Source organism: Podarcis liolepis, assembly GCF_965112155.1.
Source record: "Podarcis liolepis genome assembly, chromosome: 6".
Taxonomy (NCBI): Eukaryota; Metazoa; Chordata; class Lepidosauria; order Squamata; family Lacertidae; genus Podarcis; species Podarcis liolepis.
This window is the reverse complement of record NC_139559.1, coordinates 87,050,945-87,056,944: the sequence shown is the minus strand read 5'-3', so window position 1 is coordinate 87,056,944 and position 6,000 is coordinate 87,050,945. Positions and strand designations below refer to the sequence as shown.

Genomic DNA, 6,000 nt, shown 5'->3' with positions numbered 1-6,000 from the left:
AGTATGGACCTCTGGAACAAATTAAGTACTTAACCCGAAGTACCACTGTATAAGAAAAATACCTCTATTTCCCTTATCCAGAGCCCGTACAGAGTCCTTCAGGAGATTTCTATCAGTTGGAGAGAAAGCAGAGGCCAGCCACAGTATATTGAAAGCAAAACAGCTAGTAAACCTGAACTTTATTAAAGGAAATAAACTATTACAACAGGATCCCCACTCACCACGCGCAGGAGGCAGAACACCGAACAATGGTGTGCAAGCCCCTATAAAGGCTTTTGAAACTGCCCACCCTGTAGCCCAAGACCGCCCCCCAAAACATCATACATACATCACAGAAGGAGGTGGTCTTCAGCAGAAATTTGAGAGTGTTGCTTCTCCTGTCTGCCTGATAGTGCCTTCCTTGATTGCATTTTCTGGGTAGCCTGGCCAGAGATGGTAAATACTTAGTTCCTGAAACTCTTACGCATATTGCTCAGCTTAACAGATACTTTCCAGACTGTATTTGAAAAGGGAGGTGTAAACCCCAACAAAGACAATGGACTTTCCCATTTCCTTCCTGCTTGTTGTATAATATCTGAGGTCAATTTGGGAAAGTCAACATGGCTTAAGGAATGTTCTCCTGTACTATTTCAGACACATGGTTTATATACTTATGTATATGTTTGCCTTAGGGATGCGGGTGGCGCTGTGGATTAAACCACAGAGCCTAGGACTTGCCGATCAGAAGGTCGCTGGTTCGAATCCCCGTGATGGGGTGAGCTCCGGTTGCTCAGTCCCTGCTCCTGCCAACCTAGCAGTTTGAAAGCACGAAGTGCAAGTAGATAAACAGGTACCGCTCAGGCGGGAAGGCAAACGGCGTTTCCGTGTGCTGCTCTGGTTCACCAGAATCGGCTTAGTCATGCTGGCCACATGACCCGGAAGCTGTATGCCGGTTCCCTTGGCCAATAAAGCGAGATGAGCACTGCAACCCCAGAGTCATCCGTGACTAGACCTAACAGCCAGGGGTCCCTTTACCTTTACCTTTTTAACAACAACAACAATAATTTTATTATTTATACCCCTCCCATCTGGCTGAGTTACCCAAGCCACTCTGGGTGGGGGCCCTAGGATGCACTGTGGTCTCATCCCATTACACTTTGACACCCCTCCCCTTATTGTTATTAATACAGCTGCCTGGCAACCCAGCAGCCTGGCCCCTGTCTCCCAGCTGAGGTCACAATAGGCAGGTTTGCAAGCAAGCATCATATTGCCCTGAGAGAGGGATGTCTGTCAGTCTGATGGGGATACACTTGCCAAGGCCCGTGGTGCCCATAAGCGATAATGAGCAGGAACTGTGAAGGTAAGAGGAGCTCAGATGCCATATTATTGAACTGGGAGGGGGGGACCCCATGCATTGGAAATTGAAAACCAGGAGGGTGTTGTGTGTCACAGGATTGTGCCTTGACTTCAAGGGGAACACTGAGGAGATGGGTTTTGCTGCCAACCTAGCAGTTTGAAAGCACGAAGTGCAAGTAGATAAATAGGTACCACTCTGGCGGGAAGGTAAATGGCGTTTCCGTGTGCTGCTCTGGTTCGCCAGAAGCGACTTAGTCATGCTGGCCACATGACCTGGAAGCTGTACGCCAGCTCCCTAGGACAATAAAGTGAGATGAGTGCCGCAACTCCAGAGTTGTCCGCGACTGGACCTAATGGTCAGGGGTCCCTTTACCTTTATCTTATGTCTTTGCCTTGTACATTTATGAACATATATTCTATATCTGAGACCTGAGAATTCTTACAACAAAGGCACAGGGTCTTGAGAAGTGGCTGTCTGGACAAGGAGGGCTTTAGAGAACTCAGCATAAAGAGCAATGAGGCAATTGTGAGTTTGGATCCCAGCAGCAAAAGGGGGAAACTGGCAAATCTGAGCCCAGGTCTCTCCCAGGAAAGCAAGTGAAGGACATGAAGCAGCATGAATAATTGAAGACTACTATAGATCCACTATCCACAAAGTCCCAATTTTGAATTTGCTTTTGTGATAAGAATTTTAAAGTCTTAGATATATAATAAATGTTCATAAATGTACCGACTAAGCACATTCATAGATCAGCACAGGAAGACTGACCTGAAACCATTTTTGATTCCCAAACTGACCAAATGTTTTCTCTGCAAGGTCAAAGGAAAATGGAAAAGCCTCCCCATTGTCTTTTCCTTCACAAATCCTGCCTTAAGGGTATGTCTGTCTGTGTTTGAATAGGGTGAGCCTGTGACCTGGCTCTGGAACTAAGTATTTATCATTACAAAAGACTGGCCGGGCTCCCCAGGGTATCCAATCAAGTGAGCATTAAAAGGTAACCTGTCAGACAAGATAAACAATGCACTCAGATTTCTGCTGTAGACCGCCTAGTCTGTGATGTAGGTATGATGTATCTGGGGGTGGTGGTCTTGAGTTACACCCCTACTGTGATGTATGTATGATGTCTGGAGCTCCAGGGCAGGGAAATTAAAATTTCTATATAAGGGCAGGCACACCTTTGTTCTGGGTTCTTCCTCCCTCCAGCGTGTGAGAGGAGCACCCTGTTGCAACAGATCAATAAAGATCAGGCTTACTAGCTGCTTTGCTTCTCAATATTCTCTGGTTGGCCTCTGTTATTTTCTCCTACCAATAGGGAACCTACGTAAGGACTCTATATGGGCTTTTGGAAAGGGCAGATTTTTGTTTATAACACTTTCTTGTGGTTCGAGGACCCGACCCCCGCGAAGTAAAATGAAGACACAGGGACACGTGATATAAGGTTAATGGGCTAGAAAAGGCCACAACTTTATTGATTACAGCAATGAAAAGGTATTGGCTTAGGCATTGGATCGTGAAACAAGTGGGTTTATTCACCAGGGGTTCATCACCTGTTGATGCTAATCCAACTATAGGCTCATCCCTGATGTCACCGAGGGTCGTGCCATGGCCTCCCGCCAAGCAGGCATTGGACTGAATACACGACCGCCAGATTCCTTTAACGGAATACCCCTAGAAATTGAAAGCATAGGCGATGGCCACACCTAGCACTTCGACACACCACAACACATTATTCCAATGCCTAACCTACCCACCAATACCACCAAAAAGTTGTGACGATTGCTACGAGGTAGGCGAAAAAACCAAAAAGCCTAATGCCAAATGGAAAAACTCCTACCAGGCCCCCCGGGCAACCGGGGCGACCAACCTAAGGTCCATAGCAAGGCCAATGACCTAAGCCTAACTCAAAGGGAGTGGAGGGTGGGTGACTCGCACAGGACGACAAAGAGAAATGAGGCCGGGGAGAGGCTGGCACTGCAGCATAAAGGCTGCTGGACACGCCCACCCATGGCACCTGGTTGGACGGCCACCGGGGGGGGGGCGCTAGGAGCGGTGTTCGGGCTCCCGTCCACAACCACTCCCCTCTCTTTCAGGGAGGAGAGTCTTTCTTGCAGGACCAGGCATTGGACTTCCTTTACCCCAACCCAAATAATAAGATACCAATGAGACTGGTTTTGGGTCTAAAAAGGCCACAACTTTACTGAATACAGATGAAAGAGGTTTGGCTTGGGCATGGGGCAATCAACATACTTCTGGCCCACCACCGGAAGTGAAGTGTGGTCAATCCAGGCGGGGGTTCCTAAGACTTACACCCAATAGGGTGACCCCCGCAGGGGCCACATCTGGGGGAGTGCCTTTGACTCTGGCCCCCCCAGGCCTCGCAGATATGGCCACTCCCCTCGGATCCCTTTACTGGGATACTCCAGAGTTTGGAGGGGCAGGTGGAGACCACAACCTCCCCTACATCCAAAACAAAGGATTGCCCCAATGCCCAGCCAGTTTTGAGGATTGCTATGAGGTAGGCAAAACCACCAGGTCAGTGCCAATTAGCCCAGTGGGCAAATTCCTACCCCACCTCTTGAAGGACGGCGACCACCGTAGCCACAGCAAAGTCATTGACTATTAGCTTAAACCAGACTTCCTCAACCTCGGCCCTCCAGATGTTTTGAGACTACAATTCCCATCATCCCTGAGCACTGGTCCTGCTAGCTAGGGATCATGGGAGTTGGAGGCCAAAAACATTTGGAGGGCCGAGGTTGAGGAAGCCTGGCTTAAACCGAGGGTGGGCGGGCCGGGAAACCTCGCGCAGGAACAAACAGGCTGAGCTCCAGGTACTGGCTGCTTAAATAGGCAAGGGGGCGATCCGAGGGAAGCCCACCGTCTGCTCCTATCATCCTATCAGGAGGGGCACAGTCAGTTTGAATTCCCCCATTGGGGCCCCAGTGAAGCCTCCTCCATCCTGCAATGCCGCCACACGAAAAGGGTGAGCGGGCTTGGCCAATGAATCCTGACCTGCGTGCTCTCACTGATCCATACAATGTTGGATTGGATTCAGACTAAGTCCTTGGACACACCACCACCAAGAGAAAGCTTTGCTATGGAAATGGGAAAACGCTTCCACTAGACATTTTCACATCAAAAGTATTTTGCAATGTTTTATTCCTGTGGTATTTGAGCAACACGGCATTTCCATCCAATCTCCGAGGGAAACAAATGCCCAAATTATTGGCATTTCCTCACAGGACGAAAATATTTCCCCACCCGCTGGGATTCTGGCCTTTAGCGGAGCTATGGATCCTTTTGTCCATGAGTCACTTGGAGACTTGGTGACTCACGGCGGCTGGAGCAGCCACAGGAATGTGCACCCGGCTTTGCAGAACAAACGCCAGAGAGTCGGTCTGAAATGGAGATGTGTTCAAAATCACAGGGGTGCTCACCAAATGCAGGGCTGCAGGGGAAAGGAGAGGAAGAGGAAAGTCTCGCATGACTACGGATGTCACAAAGGAAAAGGGTCACAATTTAATCCCACAGTGTCAGCCCATTAGTCCTCACGTTTGTCTCAAAGACTTTGTCAGAGATGAGGATGGGTCATGGTGGAATGACTACGGATGGCACAGTTAAAGCAGATAAAGTCCTTTCCCTTGTTTTGGTCTCAAATCTAGAATAAATGTTGATAACTGCACAAGGTGAACACGCATACATAAGTATATAACCCACATGTCTAAAACAGTACAGGAGAGCAACCCAAAAGCCATCTTGGTTCTTCTAAAGACTCTCAATATTTCCTCTGCCTCCTTAATCCCCCTTGCCTGAGAAAACACAGTCAAATAGCAGTCAGTGGGAGTTCCAGAAGGGATTCCTCTCCTGTATCTATGAACCTCCTTGGTATCATTGTTTGCCCAGATGCTCTGCATTGAGGGATGTCTGGTGGGCATCCTAATTGTCCTATCAAATGCTAATGTTCTGTGTAAACTGTGTCTGGAACTAAGTGAAACATGCTAAATCCTCAGGAATATCACACCTCGGCGTGCCTGAGACACAGTAACCCCACCTTATGTGTGATGGAATTTCTGGAAGTTTGTAAAGGGGAAGCAAACCCGTCAAAGAGATGTTTCTTCTTGGTTCTGGGTCTCTCGTGCCTGCTTGCAAGGAGGGGAGGGAACTCTGCTGCAACAGAAAAACAAAGATCTGCCTTGCTTTCACTGCATCCTGTCTCCATCCATTCATCTCTGACCGAGTGTGGTGTAGTGGTTAAGAACGGTGGACTCGCGATCTGGTGAACCGGGTTCGATTCCCCGCTCCTCCACATGCAGCTGCTGGGTGACCTTGAGCTAGTCACACTTCTCTGAAGTCTCTCAGCCTCACTCACCTCACAGAGTGTTTGTTGTGGGGGAGGGAGGAAAAGGAGAATGTTAGCCGCTTTGAGAATCCTTCAGGTAGTGATAAAGCGGGATATCAAATCCACACTCCTCCTCCTCCTCCTCCTCCTCCTCCTCCTCCTCCTCCTCCTCCTCCTCCTCCTCCTCCTCTTCTTCTGGGACTCAGTCCCTTGGGGAGCTGGGAAGCAAAAGCCAAACACCCCTATTTTTCTATAGTACCCTTTATGTGGTCCATTTTAGGGGGAAAGGAACATTTAGGAGGCTTGCTCCAAGGTAAAAGGTTGCAGG

The 6,000-nt window shown here is 48.8% G+C and overlaps 1 long non-coding RNA gene across 1 annotated transcript in view; it reads left to right on the top strand.

Moving 5' to 3' along the window:
• Positions 1–1,239: 1,239 nt before the first annotated feature.
• LOC310708514 overlaps positions 1,240–6,000 on the top strand; it is a 76,079-nt gene continuing 71,318 nt past the window's right edge. Inside the window, exon 1 of the long non-coding RNA XR_014527076.1 lies at positions 1,240–1,339. This is a non-coding gene — a long non-coding RNA (uncharacterized lncRNA). The remainder of the gene's footprint in view (positions 1,340–6,000) is intronic.